At 40.0% G+C, this 24,026-nt stretch overlaps 1 protein-coding gene across 6 annotated transcripts in view; it reads left to right on the top strand.

Annotated features, from left to right (window-relative positions):
- The window catches only part of THRB (thyroid hormone receptor beta), a 188,657-nt gene that overhangs the window by 47,631 nt on the left and 117,000 nt on the right, over nt 1–24,026 (top strand). For all 6 annotated transcript variants that reach the window (XR_013831984.1, XM_079947403.1, XM_079947406.1 and 3 more), the window contains exon 2: nt 18,498–18,611. The gene's annotated coding sequence lies outside the window, so the exon portion shown is untranslated. The remainder of the gene's footprint in view (nt 1–18,497; nt 18,612–24,026) is intronic.

The raw sequence follows: 24,026 nt of genomic DNA, 5'->3' as shown, positions 1-24,026 counted from the left end.
GCCCTTTTTAAATGTGTTTTTTTTTGGGGGGGCTATTGGGTTGTTGTTTTATTTTTATCAGGTATTTTGTTGTTTTATATCTTGATTCTATTATGCGAACCACCATGAGACCCCCGGGTATAGGGCAGTATATAAATTCAATCATCAACAACAATAACAACTTGTAATATCTGGATTTGAAGACTGGAAAAATTTGGCTTATAGAAAATAGAATAGTTGAATGTTAATGCGTGAATACTATGTTTAGCTGACAGACAGAGAATTGGAAGTCTTTTTATCTTTTTCCATTGTCCAGGCAAAAAGTCTATAGGGGGGTCAGGACAGCAGGCACGAGCCGCCTCCAGCAGGCCTTTGTTGTGTCTTCTCCACCCTGAGCTTCCTTGCTGAGCAAGAAGGTTGGGCTGGAGTTGGCAGAAAGAAGGATGTTTCATTTGGGAGCAGTGTACGCCTACGCAATTTATGCCCGCACGTGCTCTTTGGAGTACACAGCGAGGGATTGAATTGTACCCAGATTTGGAACTGTCATGTGGAATAGTTTGGTTTTGATCCTGTGGAAGGCGCTGGAGAATATGAGCTCCCTGGAGTGAGTTAAAAAAAAAAATGAGCAAGGGACACAGATTGCGGCACACGGTTGGAGGTATTGAACAACTAGACGCTCTTTATAATGGAACGCAATGTCTCCAAACCAGTTTATTGGAGGACAAGCATGGCTAGTCTTGACTTTGGCTCTCGTGAATAATGGTATAAAAGGCGCTTGTCTACGAGAAACTATAAACATCCTTGGCATGAAATTACCCGGTAGTTTTTCCTTGCTGTAGTCTATTTGTTTTTCTTGTTTATTGCTTAGAATTGCTTAACCACACTGATTGCTAACAACGCTGAGGTAAAGTGTACAAAAACAATGGCTCCAGTGGTATATGATGGAGAATAGTGTTAGAGTGGAGCAGCAATTTATCTGGGACCGTTGCATAAGTGCAGCAACTCCAAATTGTGCAGTTTTGCGTCATTCAAGGCTTTGCATGACTTGAACTGGGGACAAAAGGGTAGGGAAGATTGGATGTGTGATGCGGACACTACGCAAAATCTTAACTGATTTTTTTAGGGCCGATATGAGGACTCTCATGGGTGGGATATAAATAAGAAATTGTTATTATTACAGTGGAGCCTTGGTTTTCAAGCGTCTTGGAAGCCAAATGTTTTGGAACCCGAATGCCAGAAACCTGGAAGCACTGTATTTTTCGCTCCATAAGACACACCTGACCATAAGACGCATCTAGTTTTTAGAGGAGGAAAACAAGAAAAATATTCTGAACGAAACAGTGGATGTATGATTTTTGTGGTTCATGCTGTGGCCACAGACATGTGATTTGACTGTGAGTTTGGGGTAGCCCAATGCAAAAATCCTGAGGATCCATGTGGATCCGTGCTTTGTAACCACATTTTTGCGCCATTGCGGCACCACAAAACAGTGGATGCGTGATTTTTTGGTGCAGGCTATAGCCATGGACATGCTATGTGATCTGATGGTGAATTTGGGGTGTTCCAATGCTAAAATCCTGAGGATCCATGTGCTTTTACCTCCCCCCTCCCAGGCAGCCTCCTTTGTCCCTAACCCTCCTTTATCCCTAACCCTAGTGTCCCTTATCTCCCTCCCGATCGCTTGCTGATCAGCTGCTCAGCGGCTTTGTTTCAACACCCCCTTCCCTCTTTCTAAAAAAATGGAAAAAAAGCACGATCTGCTTTTCGCCCCTGGGCAATTCGGCTCCAGGGACCACGCATTCGCTCCATAAGACGCACATACATTTTCCCTTTTTTTTAAGGAGGAAAAAAGTGCGTCTTATGGAGCGAAAAATATGGTAAATGCTTCTGTTTTCGAACGCGCTTCCGGGGCACGCTTTTCAGTTTTCTTAATGGAAATTGCCAACAGCACTTTGCGCCTCGGTTTTCGAATGTTTTCGAAGTCCAGTTCCTGAACGGATTACGTTTGACGACCAAGGGTCCACTGTATTATTATTATTATTATTATTATTATTATTATTATTATTATTATTGCAACCTCAGAATACGCACGTTAATCCCAAACTGAGTCCTGGTTATCATGACCTATAGCTCAGAAAGCCCCACTGAACATCTGAATATTGTTTGGATCACTCCCATCTTCTCTGGCCAGCATGGCTAACCATCCGGGATACTGGGACTTGTACACCTTCAACATCTGGAGGGGCATTGTGAAGGTACATTCTTTCACCTTTGGTGGACGTGCCCAAAGATTAAGGCTTTCTGGGAAATGATTTATAATGAACTGAAAAAGGTATTTAAATATACCTTCCTTAAGAAACCAGAGGCCTTTCTTCTGGGCATGGTCAGCCAATTGGTGTCAAAGAAAGATAGAACTTTTTTTATGTATGCAACAACAGCAGCAAGAATACTCATCGCGAAGTATTGGAAGACACAAGATTTACCCACTCTGGAAGAATGGCAGATGAAGGTGATAGACTACATGGGACTAGCAGAAATGACCGGCAGAATCCGAGACCAGGGAAAAGAGTCGGCGGAAGAAGACTGGAAGAAATTTAAAGACTATTTGCAGAGGCATTGCAAAATTAATGGACATTAGAGGGATGTTGGACAGAAATTAAGTGGTTACCAGCTGTAATGTAAAGGTTGAGCAATAAGTTATAATAAGTTATAATAAGGATTTGCTGAGTTAAGAATTTGAACTGGAATACAAAAGGGGGAGGTGAGAGGAGGTCTGGGAAATAAGTTAATGGAAATAAGTAATGGAAACTATATTTGTTTTAACTGTTTTTTTAATTTTGTATCTTTGTATTTTTGTTACATTTGGGGAATTTTCTTTTTTTTCTTTTTTTCTTTTTTTCTTCTTTGTATTAATTTGGAAACTCTAATAAATATTTATTAAAAAAAAAAAAAACATCTGGAGGGGCATTGGTTCCTCGCCCCTGCCTTACCACGCGATGGAATACAAAGGCATAATCCTGAAACCATCAGGCAATGCAAGGGACCCTTGTGTCATCAAGACATATGTGCCCATCTAGTGCAAGGGGAAAGGATGGTGTTGTGGGAAACTGAGGAAAAGGCCTGCATAGCAAATAGCAGCTTGATAACAGGCTTATAATAGGACGAGCTAGGAATAGTATGCTTTGTAGTTTACAATGCTTTACAGTCCTTTGCAGGAACCGTTAAATTCAGAATGCATGTATGCTACGTGTCGAAAAACTGCTTTGAGCGTAAGTAACGTCTGCTGCTATTACTAATTACAGCCTTTACAGGGCAAACTACACATGAAGGAGAATTTTATGATTCTTTAGATTCCCCCCCTCCCTGGGAAAAGCAACGTATGTATGTTTGCTTGTGTGATTTGGATGTCCTTTGCTCACAGTTTCAGCTTCTTTGCAGCTGCTTTTTGTTTGTTTGTTTTGGGGTGTGTGTTTTTTTTAAGCACAGGGAGGAAAACTGTAGAAGTGCCTAACTAAACAAAAACAGTTCCTGCTCTGTGGCATTTACATTCTGAATATTAGGCAGTTTTCGTAGTGCTTTGAGTGAGTGATAGCTCTGAGTTAGGTCCGCTTTTGTGACACATCCCTGGTCTCTTAGAAATCAAATCATTTTAGAGGCTGGAAGTAGACTCCTAAAGATTGAATAATCTACGAAGATAATACTGCAAGGCTTTCATGTTTTCATATAAATTATGAAAATAGAGATGAGTGTGGATTAAAGTAAAATGAGATCAAGATTTCATTAGATCTCTGGTTCTTATTTCTGAAAGACGTCTATTTAATATTTGTGTATTACTCATCCTCCAGCACAGCTAAGCTCAGGTGAATTTCCCTCATGTTTCATTCAGCAAAAAAGTTACCTTTATAAAAAAACAACAACTTGGATTAAAGAGGACCATCTTTTTTTTAAAAAAATATTTAATCGTTTTTTCAGTACAAACATCAACCACAAAAGACACATACAACAAAAATCATAATAACAATAATAACACAATTTGACAATTCAGATTTGAATACACTGATATACATATGACTACACCTTTTTTAACAATATTTTCCCACCTCTCTCTCCTCCCCCTACTTCCCACCACTATCTGCTTTATCGCTTAAATATTCATTCCAGATTTCTTCATATTTATCCATTCTTATTTTGCGTTGACATGCAATTCATTCGTATGTAGCTAATCTGTCCATATTATCAATCCATGTGCTCAACGGAATCTTTTTGCGGCTCTTCCAATTCATCAAAAAAAGTTTTTTTGCTTCTAATATAGCACAGTACATCCCATTTTTTTGACCCCTTGAAATCTCCCACGTTTCCGGAATATAATTTAGAATTAAATTCAGTTCCCCTAAATAACAATTTATTTTTATTACTCTTGCTATAAATATCCTCACCTCGCACCAAAATGATCTTATCATTGGGCAGTTAATCTACATATGTACTAAGTTCGCATTTTTACTCCCACATCTCCAGCATTTGTCTGCACTTGTTATTTTCTTCTGGTATAGTTCTGCTGGAGTCCGAATATTATTTTCTGTTGAATAAGTCTTAGTCTTAGATCCATAGAGGCTATTTCTGTTGATTTTATACTTGACTCCCATATATCATTTGTTATCTGTACCCCTAACTCTTCACTCCATTTTTGTCTATCATATTCTAAATCATATTTCCCCTGTTGAGTAGGGTTTTATACAGTGCAAATGTAAAGTTTTTCGTTTTTGTTGCAGAGATTAAATCTTGTAGCAGCATGGATGTTTCTGATGCTGCTGTAGCATCAGGGCCAAACTGCCTTTCCATCTTCAGCTTTTCTTTTATGGGTACTTGGCCGACTATCTAGAGTGGGAAACTCATTTTACTGCATCAAAGATAAAGGAAGAACTATAATGAGATACATTTCTGAATTTCATTTGTTCTGATAAGTGGAGTCCAGAGGTACCAGGCATCTCACTTTCCCACATATCATTGGTTCTGCTGAATCCAATCTTTTTCATAGAGTGTAGTTGTCGGTTCAGGTTGGAATAATCTGCAGTACAAGTCTGCCACAGACTTGTCATCGCTGCTGTCTTGTGACAAATAAGGCTCTTAAGAGAAGGTGCCAGATTCAAAGTAGAAAGTGTAGTGGAGAGGAAAAATGATATTAGCATTGCAGCTTACATAATAGAAATAGGAAGGTTTCACTGTGGATTGTATTAATGTTACTAAATGCTTCTCTACAAATAATAATAATAATAACTTTGGGGTTTCTTTGGGCTGTGCTGGAATTCCAGGGCATTGCCCCTTAGTGAATAGCCTATATTGATCAATGTTATGGTACTTGTGAGGAAGTATTAGTGCAGGCATAGGCAAATTCGGACCTCCAGATATTTTGGTACTACAACTCCCCTCATCCCTAGCTAACAGGACCAGTGGTCAGGGATGATGGGAATTGTAGTTCCAAGCATCTGGAGGGCCGAGTTTGCCTATGCCTGGACTAGTGCAAGAATCCTACAGTACCAGTTGGGTTTCTGTCCAATTGGCTTTGACTGTTGTTGCTATGTGCGTTCCTATAATGAAGAATTCTGCTAGCATTCTGTATGGAACAGAAGTTTAGACTAGCTACAGTCGCATTATAACAATTAATTATATTAATTAACACTTATTAGCTCCAACTTGGAGAAAACTCTAGTTGTACCCAGTTATTTTTCTAGATTAAAATCTCAAAAAAAGAAAGAAGAGTTTTTATTTCGAAGTTAGTCTCAACAGGTTTTATCTGCAATGGGAACAGGACTTGCAACTCTTGAAAGACAACATTCTAGGGCCTGTGAGAGGCAAAGGGGAGCAAATTTGTGGGAGTGGGATATGGAGTCCAGCAGTGAAGGAATAGAGTCCATGTTCCTCAGGCAATGTACCGCTAACAATAAGGAAAACAGAAAATGCTATTTCCAGGGATTGCATGTTCTTGCATGTCCCATGCTGTTGAGAAGTACATCCATCCATAATATTAGGCCAACAGTAATAACTCAGTCCAAACTCGAATTCTTTCAGAAGCACAAAGCAACAATTAAAAGAGCATAATTCAAAAAGGTTATCCCAGCCAGTCCAAGACAATCAGTGAATCCAATGTAGAGAACTCAAAACTCACGCAGTGGGTTGACTGAGCTACAGACTTCAGGTCATATTTCAGTATGTATTATACGGTCAGGAAATTAAATAGCAGAGTTACCATCCCCCCCCCCGCCCATCCCGTACAGTGCTTTCACACATATAGCATTATGAGTTTATGGGTGCCAGACTTCTAATCCTTATAATCCCGGCAACTGTGAAAATGTAAATCAAGCTAGCTTCCTCATGAGGTGATCACCTGGGAGATGGGCCATTAAGAGGAATAAAGGACAGGAAAGGGGCCATTTGGACAGAGGAAAGGGGGCTCTGTGGCAGATGGCAAATAGGTGGGTCCCTCCCTCCCTCTCTTACGTAGTTAGTAAGATAAAACAGCAGTACTGCTGTGTTTTGCTGCTATGTCAGCTAGAAGCTGGGTGCAAAAAAAGGCTGGAGGCTGGACAGGCAAAGAGAAAGCCATGAGTGATTTCTGCTTGAATCTGAGGCTGTGGCTATGGGAGAAACAAGGCCCTTTGGGGGTGTTGATGTTGTGTACCCCTCCATCATAGGCTCAGGTTGGATATATGTGTAAATAAACCGTATAACCTAAAGACACCACAGTCTGTGCTGTGCCAAAAGTAAACATAAACCCTAGGTAAGCACCTGAAACCCCTGGAATCTCCCACCACTGGGACAACAATGGCCTTGATTTATATTTTTAAATCCAACCCTCTCCAGTCTGTGAAACATAAATATTCCACCACTGACAAATCCTTTGGTAATTGCCCAAAGAGAATGAAGTAAACATAGGGATATGTTTGTTAAGCACCCTAATTTGCATGTTTTCAGTGCTCCAGCATCACGCTGTTGAGTAATGTTCAGCTTGTTATTTGCTATAAATCCTAACATCCTTTTTTCGAAAATGCCATTACCTAGCCTGTAATCCTCCCTGTTCCCTTTTGCTTTTTAGTTAGTTAGGTTTCCCACCCCCTCCCTTTCTGGTGCATTTCCATGTGTCCTTGTTAAATTTTATTTGATAGCTTATGTAGAACATTTAACATGCCTGCAGTTGGAACACCGTCATAATGGTAAATCTGCATATTTTAAATTACTCCCCACACATTCATAAAAAGATGGATCAGAACAAAAGTTCAATATTCTTCTCTTGTAGCGGTTAACCAGATGTTTAGCAGGACATGAACACAACAGCGTTTTCTCTAAAAACTAAACAAAAGCAAAACCCACTTCATTGTTGCAGTTTGATCTCATCCATTACCATTTGTTTACTTTAATAAGCAAAACAAAACAGTTATATCTCTATATTATTGTTAGTTCCTTTTAAAGCTTTATTGGGGGTTAATGGCTTGTTTTTGTTTTTTATGTATTTTTATTTTGTGATTTTTATGTTGTGAAACCTGTGGGTATAGGGTGATTGATTGATTGGAGAAGGAAGGAAGAATAACGTCATCAATCTTGCCCTATGATCGTTCTGATATTTGGTGGTAGGGGCAAAGCTTTGGAATGTGAGTTCAAAAACCAGCTCGCCAAGTTCATAAACCTCACCATAGCTGTTAACTTACAGATTTGAAAATAAGGGACCAGTAGCCTCGAAAATAAGGGATCAGCAGCCAATATAAGGGATTTTCTGGGCACAGGTATGTTCAACTTCTGAGCCCTTCCGAGCCAAAGGCAGAAAGCCCAGTCAGCAGCCAAATGAAGCCTCATCAATAATGGACAGCAGTGGGACATGGCGCTGGGATAAGGGACTGTCCCGCCAAATAAGGGACACTTGACAGCTATGAACCTCACCCCAACCCATGCTAAATAAAGTCCAAACTACTCTGGTCAAGTTGTTTAGCTTGAAACGCTATAAAATAGCCCCCATCACAACCCCTCTCTGATAACCTCTTCTGTTTCCTTATTCAAAATTTAACTAGCAGTGAGAAAGAGATCCTGTATTGGGACTTCCAAAAACTTCTCCACTAGGCCCGAGTGCTGCTGTGCATTGCTTTTGCCAGTTTTGACAGTTTGCACGGTCCCTGGCAATTCCTATAGTTCCTCTGTTAATCTCTCCATCGCACCATAGATCTGAGATTTCATTTACCATCTTGTACCCCACCACAACCTGTTTCTGTCACCAAGTGTAGGTTGAGGAAAAGAAACGGGCTGGTTGGTACCATAGAGGCTAAAGTTAATGAGCTTGTTGTTTCTTTTTCAGACTTTACAGATTGTGGACAAAATGGAGTGTTTCGGGAGGTGGCAAAGAGATATCTCTAAATTTGTCTGGCAGGGCAAAAAGCCCAGAATTAAGTTTAAAATATTAACTGATGCTAAAGAAAGAGGGGGGTTTGCCCTGCCAGACTTAAGGTTGTATTATGAATCAGCAGCTTTTTGCTGGTTGAAAGATTGGCTGCTTCTTGAAAACACTGATGTTTTAGATTTGGAAGGATTTAACAATGCTTTTGGATGGCATGCGTACCTGTGGTATGACAAGGTTAAGATTCACAAGAATTTCAAGAACCATATTGTAAGGAAAGCAGTGTTTAATGTCTGGATAAAATATAAAGACTTATTAGAAAACAAGACCCCAAGGTGGTTATCACCTATGGAAGCTAAGGCTGTGAAAAGACCCAATATGGAGGTCAAATGGCCGAAATATTGGGAAATATTAGAAAGAGATGGAGACAATTGGAGATTGCAGAGTATGGAGAAACTTAAAGATAAAGTGCGAGATTGGTTACATTACGCTCAGATTAAAGAGGCTTTTAAATTGGATAAAAAGTTAGGATTCCAATTCGAAATTGGAAACAGAACTGTTAGAACCTAAGACTAAAATACTTTCAAGAATGTATAACTTGCTGCTGAGGTGGAATACACAGGATGAAACGGTTAAATCAGCTATGATAAAATGGGCACAGGACATTGGGTATAATATTATGTTTGCTGACTGGGAAAAGTTATGGACTACCGGTATGAAGTTTACGGCATGCAATGCCTTGAAAGAAAATATTATGAAAATGATATATAGGTGGTACATGACCCCAGTCAAGCTAGCAAAAATATATCACCTGCCAGATAACAAGTGTTGGAAATGTAAGGAAACTGAAGGAACATTCTTTCACCTCTGGTGGACTTGCCCTAGGGTTAAGGCCTTCTGGGAAATGATATATAATGAGCTGAAAAAGGTATTTAAGTATACCTTTCCTAAGAAACCAGAGGCCTTCCTTTTGGGCATTGTTGGCCAGAGGGTGTTAAAGAAGGACCAAACATTATTTATGTATGCAACAACAGCAGCAAGGATACTTGTCGCCAAATATTGGAAAACTCAAGATTTGCCCACGTTGGAAGAATGGCAGATGCAACTGATGGACTACATGGAGTTAGCAGAAATGACCGGCAGAATCCGAGACCTGGGAGAAAAAGCACTGGAGGAGGATTGGAAGAAATTTAAGGACTATCTTCAAAAACACTGTAAATTATATGAGTGTTAAGAAGGATGAGAGATTTGAAAACAATAGGGCACCATAAAGTTAGCTGAAAAGAATATGAGAATGAGTGAATTTCATGAGAAAGATAAATTTTAAATGAATATCATGTTAAAACTAGGTATTTAGGATTTTGCCAAAAATATTCAAAGTTATGGATAAAATATTGGAATCTTGTACAATAAGAATGAAAATAAGGTGATAAGTTGCTGGCTAAAGTTTTATTAACTTGGAAAGTAGGAGCGAGAGACGTGAGGAAGTCCAAAAGGAAAAAAATGAAGAAAAGATGGTTATTACAAGATGTATAACTTTATGTTTGTTTTATTCTTTGTTTGTTCTTTGTTTATTCTGTCTTTCTTCTCTTTATTGTATTAACAAAATTCTTAATAAAAAATTTATAAAAAAAAAAAGTTAATGAGCTTGTTTGTGCTCTTGATGACATAATTAGGACTGCAACAGGTTCCAAACTTGAAGGATAAAAACAGACTACTTACGAATTTTGCAATTAGTTGTCTCATTACATGGGTTTGGTGTATGTTTCCCTCTTGTAACGTTGCACTGAACATCTTGGAATTTGTAATTCCACCTTTGTTTTTTCATTTCTCCATTATTAAGTTCCCTCTTATCTATACGCTCACCTCCTGCAATTACCAAGCTCGTTCTTCCTTGGGTATGGCTTGTAAAGTGCTTTTTTGAATTACTACTTTCAGTAGTTGCCAGACCTCTGCATTTTCGCTTCGCGTAACGTGTGCACTCCAAAAATGCACTCTGAATGTGGCAGTTGAATTTATTTATTTTTTGGATGGGGGAGGGCGAGTATTATCAATCCTGATCACACATTGAGGTAATGCGGAGAATAACTCTTCCTTTCAGGTGACTTGCTTCCAGACCAGTTGCTTAAAGCTTCTGTCAGCCATCTAGCAACATGTAGGCAGACGGACTGGCACACTGGAAAAAATCGGATGCGTATGTTCAGAGGGGAAGCATGAGACTGTGGTCTTACCCATATGAGAAAGCCAAGGTGTATTTTGAGCTGTTTATGGTGTATTGAAGAACAGTTACATTTGTCTACTCCATGGGTAGGCAAACTAAGGCCCGGGGGCCGGATCCGGCCCAATCACCTTCTAAATCTGGCCTGGGAACGGTCCGGGAATCAGCATGTTTTTACATGAGTAGAATGTGTGCTTTTATTTAAAATGCATCTCTGGGTTATTTGTTGGGCATAGGAATTTGTTCATTCCCTCCCCAAAAAATAGTCCGGCCCCCCCACAAGGTCTGAGGGACAGTGGACCAGCCCCCTGCTGAAAAAGTTTGCTGACCCCTGGTCTACTCCTTTACCCCCAAAATCCCATGCATGCTGTCTTGGCTTTTAATCAATATAAGCTAGTGCAGAGTGAGTAAATGTGCTTTTTAGCCTTTTATTTAACAACTTTACTAGTTGCTGCAGATGGCCAGAAATTTCATGCAAGCGAGTAGACTGGTAGAGGAAAGACAGCTCTCTCTCTCGCTCTCCTCATTTATTCGCCACTTCATTTGTTTCTGTGCTAGCCACAGAGGAAGAAAAATCCCTTCCTCTATGACCAGTATGAAAACCAAGCAGGCTGGTGGAAAACAGTCCGATTGCTTCATAGAAGGACTGTTGTTTGATGCTTGCTGTGGAACCAGCACAGAACTGCAGCTTACTAGCCTCTTAACAGGTCTGTAGTTTTGTTTCTAGTTGGCTAGTTACCTCTGTGGGCTGGTTTGTAAGACGGTGCTATATAGACAGCACACAAGGACAGACCTCCAGCAATGTATAATTGTTTGTGGTCTTTTGGGTAGTCATCCTTGTCAAGAAAAGATTTGCACACATGCATGTTATTTCTTTCTGTGGCTGATAGTTTCTGGGAGGGATTTAAGTTTGAAATTATGCATGGGGGGAAAGGGGCAACCTCTCCTCCCTTTCCAATGCCCCAGTAGCTCTACTGCTACTTTCGGAAGAAGAAAACTATGTAGTGTGTCCATAATGGAATTCCACCGGAAAGCATAGTTCGCCCTAGGGCAGAGGCCTCTCGGACCCCCATAGAGGGCAGGCCGGCATAAGGGAAGCTGTGTGAAAAATGGATGTTACCAAGCTTCAGATTCTTTTTATATATACAGTGGTACCTTGGTTCTCGAACTGCTTAGTTGTCAAACAAATCAGCTCCCGAACACCAGAAACCCAAAAGTAAGTGTTCCGGTTTTTAAACATTTTTCAGAAGCCAAATGTCCAACGTGTCTTCTGCTTGAATGCAGGAAGCTTCTGCAGCCTATCGGAAGCCACACCTTGGTTTTCGAACAGTTTCAGGAGTCGAACAGACTTCTGGAATGGATTAAGTTCAAGAACCAAGGTAATACTGTGTGTGTGTATTCTGTTTTATAATTTAAAGTACTCATTTTTACATCCTTAAGATATCAGTGACTTCCTTTCTTCTCTTTCCGTTGTTCATTTTACATATCATAAATCCCTGCATATTTTACAGAAACTATACCATTCAGTATTCCATTATTACATCCTTTATAACTTGTTTACACTTTTGAATTTATCTTTATTCTGCCAGTGTTTTCAGCTGTACACAATTATTTCCCATATATTCAATAAACGTTTTCCAATCTTCTTTAAACATATGTTCTTCTTGTTGTCTTATTCTGTATGTTAAGTCTGCAAGCTGGGCATATTCTGCCACAGTAGTGGCATACATAAATAAACTATTTTGACATCAAGGCTTCAGATTCTTCAGCATGAGATCTAGAATTCTACAGTAGGAAAAAATGGAATTCTGTGGGGACCGGGGATAAATTGCGAAAGAATCACTCCCTACCAAGGGGCGAGGATAGTGAGGGAGAACCTGACCACATTTTCAGGTTTTCTGCACCAGAGACAATAAAACCATTCTTTCACACAGAGCATGGCCATAGGTACAGTATGCACCTCTGTGTCAAAAATACCATACAATATAACTGTTTTTAAAAATCAGTAAAAAATGCTATAACAGAAAAAGTGACAAAATATCTAGAAATCGTCTTCTCCCTTCCCTTAAACAATTGCATTAAAAGTGTATCAGGTTGAACTGTTAAAACAGGCTTAAACTTCAGCACACACATCAATTGATCCAGTAAGGTTTTTCTCCCTGATAAGTTTGTGTCTGAATGAAAATTCATATGTGCAGAATCCTCAGAATGAAGATACATGTCTTGGGCCATAATGAAACACAAATGTTCTTTTCTGCTTTCTCCTGTCAATGAATCACTTTGTTCTAGATGTGCTGATTCATCTAAGCCTCTGACTGACATTGGTAATAACCTGGAACGTGGCAGACTTCAGATTCAACTGTTGGGTCTTTTGTGTACCCACTAGAATTGATACTCGGTGCCTTGATTCAGTTGTGCGGACGGGCGGGGGACGACTCCGATTCTTATTCTGTACAAACTGTAAACTGATGGGCCTTGATTACTTCCAGGCTTGTCTGAATTATCAAGCAGCAGCTGCTTCACCTCTCCACAGGAGAATGCAGGCATTTGGTTAAATGAATTACTACCACTTCTCACACTCTCAGATAAAGGATGCCTTTCACTTCTGACAGCCAAATAACAGTAGCTGATGCAGAATCTTCTTTGCAGAAGAACTGAAGCTGGCAGAATTTTTCTCTCTTAAAATGGATACGTAATTTATGTTCGGTTCAACTGTATTTCTGCGTCAATGAATTATTTTTACTCTATTAAGGATTATATGAAATGGCTCGTTTCTGTGCTTGACCCACTCAGTCTTCCAAACGGGAAAGGTTAAATTTACAACAGAGTTAGAATGTGAGGTTCGTCGGTGAAACATAGGTGCTCTGAAAATAGCTTTATTTTAAGGTAGTGTTAGAAACTCAGATATACAAACTAGGTGCCAAATGGCTTCTTAAACCAGCGCTACAGTCACCAAAACAGAATGCCTAGTTGCCATTTTGGGGCCAGAAGAGCTCAAAAGTTGTATTGTTCAATAAGGCTTTTTGGTTACCAAGATTCATTCTGATAGTGCAGATGCAATATCGTGGATAGAATTTTACAGGATGCATTGCTAGTGTGTGAAAACAGTACAGATCAAATCATTCCCAGGCAGGTACCTCTAGATGATTGCAAATGGCCAATAGCCAAGTGCAAAATGTGTCTGGTGAATTTCAAATGCTGTTTTAAGGATAGGGGTGTGTGTGAGAGAGAGGGAGGGGAGGGAGGGAGGACTTGGCTAAATTGGCAAAGAAAAATCGCTTTATATGCGTTATTTATGCATTCTAACACTATGGCACCAGATGGCGCTGTGGAGTTCTGTTTTTGCCAACCCGATTTCTCATACGAAGTTTGCAACACGTTTAAACGAAACGCTTCTTTGATGTGTATAGATCCAGCCAGAGAGAGAAATAACTGTAAGCAGAAGGGCAGGTGCAAATGGACTTCATTTGGGGAACACCCTTATGGCAGTAAGAACATGGTCTCCTTTCTTCTCCAGTCATCTATATGTGATGTGAAGAAAGAAAGAAGCTAGGCCTAGTAAAAAAGAATTGTCCTCCAGAAAGGCCTTCATCTTCAGAAGTCTTGTTCTGTGTCCTTCCACCAGGATGCCAGATGGAGCCTTCTTTATTAAAGTTCTACATTTGTAGAATTCCCTTCCAGTTTGCCTCTGAATGATTATTTTTGGGCAGGTGCTTAAGACTCTTTTTTTTGCTGTGGATTTATTTTGGTGGCTTATTTTAAGTCCTTCTAGTTTGCTTTTCTTGCCATTTTAATGATTGTGCAAACCTTAGAATGCTTTTAAGGATTTTATCTGTTTTGTTACCATTGTTTGGCCATGCTATGCTATTCTTACAATGTCCACTGTCCTGAAATCCAAATTGGCATAGAAATATTTTATGCAAAATATATTTTTTTAAAAAATAATTATAAACCACCATGGGACCTTTTTTAACACCAAGACTGTCTATTTTCTGGCTATTTTCTTCCATACTAGGCCTAGAATTCTGTGTGACAGAAATGCCACTGTTCACAGCTCCCACCAACCTATTTGTGTTTGAGGGGAATATATATATATATATAAAATAGTTGAATGTAATTCAGTTTATACGTTATTTTTCAAATGACTGAGTCCACCTGAATGGTTTTCCCTGTAGTTGGCCCTTGACCCAGATGGCTACTTCCATTGCTGTCACGATAGCTCTAGCAAAAGGATGTTGTGTTGGCCTAGAGTGTGATAGGTTAGTTATGTAAACTGATATGTCCTTACTACACCTGCCCTGTTACCTTCAACTGCTGTTGTATTTGAATGATCTAGGAGATTTTTGAGTCAAGTGCAGCACAGTTTGACTGTTCATTGCCACTGTGGCAATATCATAATCTCCAACTTTTCTCTGCTGAAAATAGGGACGTCCTATTCAATCATCATGTTGCTGTTGTTCTTGTTGTTGTTGTTACCCCACCCATCTGACTGTTGCCTCAACTGCTCTGGACGGCATCTTTCATATATAAAAACGTAATAGAACATCAAACATTAAAATACTTCCCTATACAGGGCTGCCTTCAGATGTCCTGTAAAGGTTGTGTAGTTACTTATCTCCTTAGCTCAGGGATTGGATAACTCCAAACCCTCCATCGTTTCTCTGATGAAGATAGGTGCTGTGGGTTAAACCACAGAGCCTAGGGCTTGCCAATCAGAAGGTTGGCGGTTCGAATCCCCACAACGGGGTGAGCTCCCGTTGCTCGGAGCCTGCTCCTGCCAACCTAGCAATTCAAAAGCATGAAGTGCAAGTAGATAAATAGGTACCGCTCTGGCGGGAAGGTAAATGGCGTTTCCGTGCACTGCTCTGGTTCGCCAGAAGCAGCTTAGTCATGCTGACCACATGAGCAGGAAGCTGTACGCCGGCTCCCTCGGCCAATAAAGCGAGATGAGCACCGCAACCCTAGAGTTGTCCAGGAGTGGACCTAATGGTCAGGGCTCCGTTTACCTTTACCTTTAAGGAAAAGTGAGGCATTCCGGGATCAAAGCAGAAACCAGGATGGCTTCTGTAAATCCGGGACTGTCCCTGGAAAATATTGGAGGGTCTGCAATATTCCAAAGGTTTCATGCTAGTTGATAGGACTCTTACCTATGTACAGTTGGCTATAAGTTCCACCATGCAAAATTCAGAGGTTTCTACGTAAGCGTTTCTCTCCATCCAGGAAAGATAGAGGCAATCTGGCCATTCAATGACAGCCAGGCAAAAGGGGGGGGGGATCCCACTGAGAGATGTGAATTGTGAGCTTGACAGTGAGGCCTGGACAGCTGCATTTTCTCCTTAGGCCCTAGGTTTCCAACTCCTCCTCTAGATAGTCTGCCCGCATCTTTATGGCCGCTGCTTTCTTTGCATGTTAGAAAACCTGTTGCTCTTGACACATTTAATCTGATGTCCTGTCTAGTTTCTCTAACCTATGGCCTGAAACTTGTGGCGTCCTGCTACTTAGCACAGTTTGTGTGAGAAAATAGCCGCATTGTTTCTCGTCCTGTGAAAACAGAAATAAAAACATCCTTTCTTCATCCCCGGCTGTAATGCAGTTAGACTTGAAACATATCGAGAGAAGAGTCTGCATTGACATTGCCAAACTATTGCATTTCTGTGTAGCGGTCGGAATCTTTCGCACCAGATTTGTTTTTGTTTCTTAATTGATCCTTGTCAACTCCGAGTCTCATGACTGAATTCTTGTCTTGCGGCACCCTGATGACTAACAAATGTATTATTGTGGTATGTGCTAGGGCAAATGCTCTCAGCCTGGCATGCATGTGTGCGTGCGTGCAAACACACACACACACACAGATATTTTGGACTACAAAGCCCCTCATTCCTGACCATTTGCCATGCTGCCTGAGGTTGTTGGGAGTTGTAATCCAACACAGCTGGAGGGCAACAAGATGAGGAAAGCTGAGCTGCTGTAATTGAATACAGTGGTACCTTGGTTCTCAAACGCCTTGGTATTCAAATACAGTGGTACCTTGGGTTAAGTACTTAATTCGTTCCAGAGGTCCATACTTAACCTGAAACTGTTCTTAACCTGAAGCACCACTTTAGCTAATGGGGCCTCCTGCTGCCGCCGCATCACCGGAGCATGATTTCTGTTCGCATCCTGAAGCAAAGTTCTTAACCTGAAGTACTATTTCTGGGTTAGCGGAGTCTGTAACCTGAAGTGTATGTAACCTGAAGCATATGTAACCTGAGGTACCACTGTAACTTGGAACCCAAACACTGCAAACCCGGAAGTAAGTGTTCCGGTTTGTGAACTGTTTTCGGAAGCCAAACGTGTTTCATTTTGGGTGCCACACTTCCGTTTTGAGTGTTACGCTGAGGTCTGTCGGTTTTTGCTGTTTATTCTGCGTTTTTGTTTTTGCGGCTCTTTTGTTTTGTTTTTGTGGCTGTGTGGAACCCAGCTCAGCTACTGACTGATTGTGTGACTTCAGTACATAGTTTATTGCTTTCATTTTATGGATCAATGGTCTCTTTAGATAGTAAAATTCATGTTAAATTGCTGTTTTAGAGGTTGTTTTTAAAAGTCTGGAACGGATTAATCCATTTTGCAATCTTTTCTTTTTTAAAAAAATAAATGTTATTTTAAAAGGTTTTAACATACATTATTATTTGCATTACTCCACAAACAATCTCAGTACCTTTACGGGGTTCTTCAAACCCCTGGACTTCCCCCCCACCTTCTCTCCCCAGTTTCCAATAGTTACCTCTTCTGCTACTACAGCAGCAAGAATGTTACTTGCCCCAAAATGGAAAGAAGCAGAAGTCCCAGTAAAGGAAGAATGGATACAAAAACTTATGGAATATGCAGAAATGGCAAGACTTACCGGAAGAATAAGAAATCAAGATAACAATTTTTTAAATAAAAGAATGGAAATGGTTTATTGAATATTTACAGATAAATTGCAAACAGATAAAAATGTTTTCTCGATTATTGTAATAACCTGCAGTTTTATAAGAGTATATATTTAAAGAAGATGTATAAATGAGCAAATTAAGTTAATTTGGATATACAGAAGATATTAAAAACAAATTTAAGGAACTACAGAAAGTGGTGGAAGGAAGTCAAGTTTTGAAATGTCAGAATGATTGTAAAATTAGTGAAATGTATAAAATTAGTGAAATGTATAAACTTGAAAAGTATAAATAAATAAATACATAAATAAAAAGAATTACAGTGGTACCTCGGGTTACATACGCTTCAGGTTACATATGCTTCAGGTTACAGACTCCACTAACCCAGAAATAGTGCTTCAGGTTAAGAACTTTGCTTCAGGATGAGAACAGAAATCGTGCTCCGGCAGCGCAGCAGCAGCAGCAGGAGGAGGCCCCATTAGCTAAAGTGGTGCTTCAGGTTAAGAACAGTTCCAGGTTAAGAACGGACCTCCGGAATGAATTAAGTACTTAACCCAAGGTACCACTGTAGTCTATGTTCCATAAGAATGTGATTAAAAATAAATAAATCCCCAATTTGTTAGTTTTTAACCACAGAGAAAACTGTCCCTTTGGAATTTAGTTTTTAAAAGTTACTTTTGAAAATGAAATATAAAAGTGCTGGAGTATATAGAATTTCATTATTTTATTTTTTATTAATGTGTGAACTTCCACTTCGGTTCTTATACTGTATGACCTGGTGTATATACTGATAGACATCGCACTATGACGATGATAAATTTGAGTGATGTCAAGTAAAATACAGTCCAGACTTGGCAGATTAGATCTTCATTCTGATCAGTAAAACTTTCCAGTGAGCAACTGCTACAATCATGTCTTCTGAGTTCATCCTTCAATAGTTTCTAGGCGCATAGTGTCTGTGAGATAAGCATTTGCTGATTTGTGCTATTTTTATTTTTATTTTTACCCTCAGATGCTAAGAACAGAAGACCTGTGATCCCTGTATCTGCGCATATATTTGAAAACAGATATGGTTTCTGTCATCCTCCTGCTCAATCTTGTCTCTCATTTATGGGCTCGTTCTAAGGTCAGTTTTTACAGTGTTTAAATTCTGTTAAATGTTTTGGAAGAAAGGCAAGGCAAGACTCACGAATGCAAGGTAATGTTTTCCTCCAGAGAAAACAGATGCCCTCTTCTGAAATAAACTTTTCAAAATGTTGTGCAGAGTGACAGAAGGCAGCAGTGTTAATTTTTTTTAAAAGGATTGTATAAATGAAAGAGTTCGTGAGGCCTTGTCCAGAGTTGCACGCATAGCAGAATGACAGAGAGACCCTACTGTATTTGGTGCAGGGAGATTCCATAGAGTCCTGTGCCCTAGTTTCAGTGCTGCTGGAGCCAGGACAAAAGAGGCAGATAAGCAGAGTGTTGGGGAGAGGGATAGGATACAGGCAGCGTGGATAAAAATCAATGATTTAAATAAATAAAAATCAGATTTTTTTAAAAAAAATTAAATCAGATTTTTAAATATTTAAATCAGATTTTTAAAATGCAGAGTGGATGAAAATCAGTGATTTTTTTTAAAATAAGATTTTTTAAATTTTAAATTGGATTTTTAAAATAAAATGCTTTTGGAGGAAAAAAATTCTTAAGATAGTTTTCTATTTAAGTTACATTATAGTCCAAAGGCTATTCATCAGGAAATGAGGATTTGTTTCAAGTTTTTCATGAAATTGTTTAACCACATCAGTTAACCAACATGGATACATATGCTATAATGTTACTGTTTTAGTTAAATAAATTCTTTAAATTGCTATTAAGGAAATTATTGTTTTTCCCTTTCCAATAAAGTACAGCGAAAAGTCGTTCAACTATAAACAGTTAACTTCTTAAACCTCACAATAATTTCATAATTGTCTGTGTATTTCTAATGGTATAACCAAAACAGTTATTTTTGGTATAACTGTAAAAATTACTCTGAAAATTTATTATTCCAAAAATGAAACCTTCATCTGGTTGTAAATATTAAGATACCAGTAAGAATGAGTCTTTCTGTAAAAAAAAAGATTTAAATCAAGTCTTACTGACTAGTGATTTAAATTGTTATTTAAATCGATTTGATTTAAATCAAATCCATCCTGTATACAGGTGTATAAAATTCTACATGATGCAAAGTGGATAGAGATAATTTTGTTCTCCTTACTAGAACCCGGGCTCTGCATATTCCTCCTCTTCCTCTAACGTTCTCTACCAAGTTAGGTAAAGGTAAAGGGGCCCCTGACCATTAGGTCCAGTCGTGACCGACTCTGGGGTTGCGGCGCTCATCTCGCTTTATTGGCCGAGGGAGCCGGCGTACAGCTTCTGGGTCATGTGGCCAGCATGACTAAGCCGCTTCTGGCGAACCAGAGCAGCACATGGAAACGCCGTTTATCTTCCTGCCGGAGCGGTACCTATTTATCTACTTGCACTTTGACGTGCTTTTGAACTGCTAGGATGGAAGGAGCTGGGACCGAGCAACGGGAGCTCACCCCATCACGGGGATTCGAACCGCTGACCTTCTGATCGGCAAGTCCTAGGCTCTGTGGTTTAACTCACAGTGCCAACCACGTCCCCTCTACCAAGTTAGTTTTTTAAAAAAAAAATGTAGTCAAAGTCTTGTTTCCCATCATCATTTTACTTTCCTATAACAGAAGTGATAAGAATATGGACAGACTTTGAGCAATTGGAAGAACGGAGTTACCATAAATCCCCTAAGGGCTGTGTCCCGTGTCACTGGAAAGATTTCGTGAAGCATTTATATAGCCATACCCACAACTTAACATCTAAACACTTTCACAGAAGGCTTAGGTAGAGAATCTGATAAAAGTTGCTCTTTTCTTAAAAATAAAGTGTGTATATCTTTCTGTAACAAATATTTAAGACACGGGCTTGTGGCTTTAGAATGTAACTTCAGAACTATTATTGTTTATCAGATTTATTGCACTCTGTTCCTTTTTTTTATTGCTATCATTTATTATACTTTATCCTATCTTCCATTCAGGGAGCTTTTGAGGTAAATTGGCCTGAGAGAGAGGAAAAAGTCAGCTTTGTAGCCAAGTGGGGATTTGAACGTGAGTGACCCCGGTCCTAACCTGAGATGCAGAAACACTGGTTTTCTAAGCCCTTCTCCTATCATTTGTCATGGGATCTTGAAGACACTCAGAGCTGGTCTTGCTGTTAGGTAGAGTGATGTGCAGTGAAAAGACTAACAAATTGTTATTTAATGTATTTTTAGTCTGAGCGGCGAGGCGCTTATGGGATTTTCTGCTTTAAGTGCCAAAATAATTTGGCCAGCCTTGGGTGTTGGGTCTTCGGTGTGTGTCTGGCATTTGCTGGTTGAAGGCACACGTGAGTGAAAAACTTACAAATGAAGAGAAAATAGATGCCAAATGTCCACCACACCAAATGCAACAGCCTCAATGTTTGATGGCCTCAAGGGCATTTGCCTGAGCAGGTGGTTGATAAACTGCTGAATAACACCTGTCTGGGTTCACATTAAAAAAAAAAAAAAAACTTAATTAAGAAGATATTTTGTACTATTTTTAAAAGTATTTAGTCACCCATCTCTCTGTCAAGATAGCAAGCAACACAGAATGCTGTTGTGAGGTAAGGAGCAGTTAGCATTTGGGTCAGTTTGAATGTGAAAAAATGTAAATCTATGCTGACACCGAGTTAAGCCCAACATTTACCCAAATTGCTAGTTCCTATGCACGGAGACGTACATAATTTTCTGAAGGAGATTTTAGAAATTAAATAAGGGGTGAACTCAGATGGATATTTTCATCACAGGACGACTATAAGATCAAGCAACGACTTCAGGCTGGTTGACACAATTTTACATTTCATGAATGCATAGATGAGGAAGCAGAATCCTGCGTGTGTCTGTCTGTCTGTCTGTCTGTCTGTCTGTCTGTCTATCTATCTATATCTATCTATCTATCTATCTATCTATCTATCTATCTATCTATCTCTGAACTGGCATGGGAAAAAGCTGGATCTTTCCATCACACAGAAAGAGCCTTAGGTTTGTAGAAGTCTTATGCATAAGGTTCTGTTAGCAGTCTACTGAAAACATGCAGAGGTTGGGTCTCCTTGTGTGAATGGAATGTTTGGTGGACAGCGTTTGTCTCTCCCTTGAGGTCACACCAAGCACATTGACCACATTTGAACAACCCTAACGTTGCTTAATTGTTGTTGTTGGCTTAATTGTTGTCTGTCTCGAGAGGCAATGGAGTGCGCTTCTGGGGGTGAAGTCAGACCACTGTGTTCGCTGCACCAAAGCAGCCTCTCTTGGGTGCATGCCTGGGCAGTCTGTATGGAAGTCTGGGGAGGTGCATGGAGGCAGTGTGTATGGCAGGGGTAGGCAACCTAAGGCCCATGGGCCACAAGCGGCTCACGGGGGTTGCTTAACCGGCCCCTGAGCTGCCCCTGAACCGAGCTGCCCGCTCGGCGAGTCCCTGCGTGCTGCGCTAAACTGGTGCAGCGCACTGTGGGGACTCGCTTCTGCAGCGCCAAAAATCACAGACGCAGGAAATTGTGTCTGCTCAGACACAGATGTCGGAAATCACCAGCATACGCAATCCGATCCACGGAGGAATCCCAGGCAAGGTAAACCTTGCCAACCCCTGGTGTATGGGCTGCCAAGATGACAAGAACCACACACACACCCCTGCTCTGTGTCACTGATATGGTCCAAAGGAAAGCAGAGCAATACTGCAGGAGTTGCCAGAAGGAAGCATAAGGCTAAACCAAGTGAGGGTAGCTGTTGGGTCTCAAACTCTTGGTGAGTTAGGCATGATGGGAGTTGTGGTCCAAAATCAGCTAGAGACCCAGTCTAGTCCAACGCCCTACAATGTGGGAATATGGAGCTGTTCCATACAGGAATCGAACCTACAGCCTTGGTGTTATCAGCGCCACACTCTAAGCGATAAATCTAAAAGAGCTTCTCTTACTGAGTTGAAAATATTGAAACAACCAAGAGAAAGAGAATATAGAGTGAAGGAGAAATGTCTCAGATCCCAGGAACTGTATTCTTAGAGTCTGACTCGGCTTCCCTCTCTTCCATCCTACTCTAGAGAAAGTTGGCTTTTTTGTATAATTGCGTCTGTATCTGTCGATGCTGTTAAAGATAGCAGAATGTATGCCATGTGCTGGCAGATAGGTCTGAGCACATGTTTCTGTGGGTGGAATTGCCATATCAGGCTTTCTGGCAATCATGGTTAATTTTTAATCCGTACTTATGTCCTTTTTATGGTCTCCCTTTTGGAAGTTGTTAATACATAGCAGCTGACTGAATTTCCCTGCTTTTGATTAACCAAGAGCTTAATTATCTGGTAGGTTTTGCTGTTCCTCAGACTTGGTGGGTGAACCTTCCTCTCTTCCAGATCAATTCTTGTTCAATATGTTCAAGAGAATGAAGGCCATGTTATGTGCTTGTTTCCCCCCTGCATAACTTTATCAATATTTTGTGTGTTTGTGTCTGAGAAGGGTAGACACGAATTGGCTCACTTAACAAAAAAAATAACTATGACCTAATCCCATTGACTGTAACGTCATTGTGGCTCTCTCTTGCATTCAGTATAATATTTGCAAAGTTCTTGCATTGTCTAAAGGTCATGCTGCAATTGTGAATCAATTAATTTATCTGCTGCTTGTATGAGTATCTCAGCAGATTTTTAAGACTCGTTCCACAAGTTATACTGCCAGGTTTATTCCGGATATTATATAGAAGTGTTAATTAAAAATTGCTAATTAAAAATCACAAATGAACATTTACAGCACAATCCTATACATTTTTTAGCCAGGAATAAGTCCCACTGAATTTACTAAGCAAAGGGGCTTACTCCCAGATAAATATTCATAGGGTTGCAGCCTTCCCTCCCTCTCTTTAACTATTTTGTTAAGTATTCTTGAACTGATATTTACTGTATAGATAGATATACAGTAATGAACATTCAAGAGCAAGTTTGCTTAGAACACAAGGAACAAAGCAAAAATTGTCCTCTTAAAGTAAGGGGAAATCCAGTATTGATATCTTCAGCTCTGTTCTAAAATGTATTATCTGATATGCTCTTATTTAGCATCCTTTGGGAAACAAATGGTACCAATTATCTCTCTGGTCAGTTATACCTTAGTTTATGTCAGGCATCCCTAACCTGCGGCCCTCCAGATGTTTTGGCCTACAACTCCCATGATCCCTAGCTGACAGCACCAGTGGTCAGGATGATGGGAATTGTAGTCCAATACATCTGGCGAGCCGAAGGTTGGGGATGCCTGGTTTATGTTGTCCTTTGGCATGTTTTCTGCTTTCTGTCCTTTTGTGAACATATTGGTATAAGACTATGAAAGAACTATGAGAGAGAGAGAGAGAGAGAGAGAGAGAGAGAGAACTCGTGCCATTTAAATGTATATGGTGGCAAACAATTGCTCTTCTGGTAGTCCTGTTTTTGGAGTACTGCTGGCATAG

The sequence above is a fragment of the Podarcis cretensis genome (genome assembly GCF_951804945.1).
Source record: "Podarcis cretensis genome assembly, chromosome: 12".
In the NCBI taxonomy this organism is placed as follows: Eukaryota; Metazoa; Chordata; class Lepidosauria; order Squamata; family Lacertidae; genus Podarcis; species Podarcis cretensis.
This window is presented reverse-complemented; position numbering and strand designations above follow the sequence as displayed.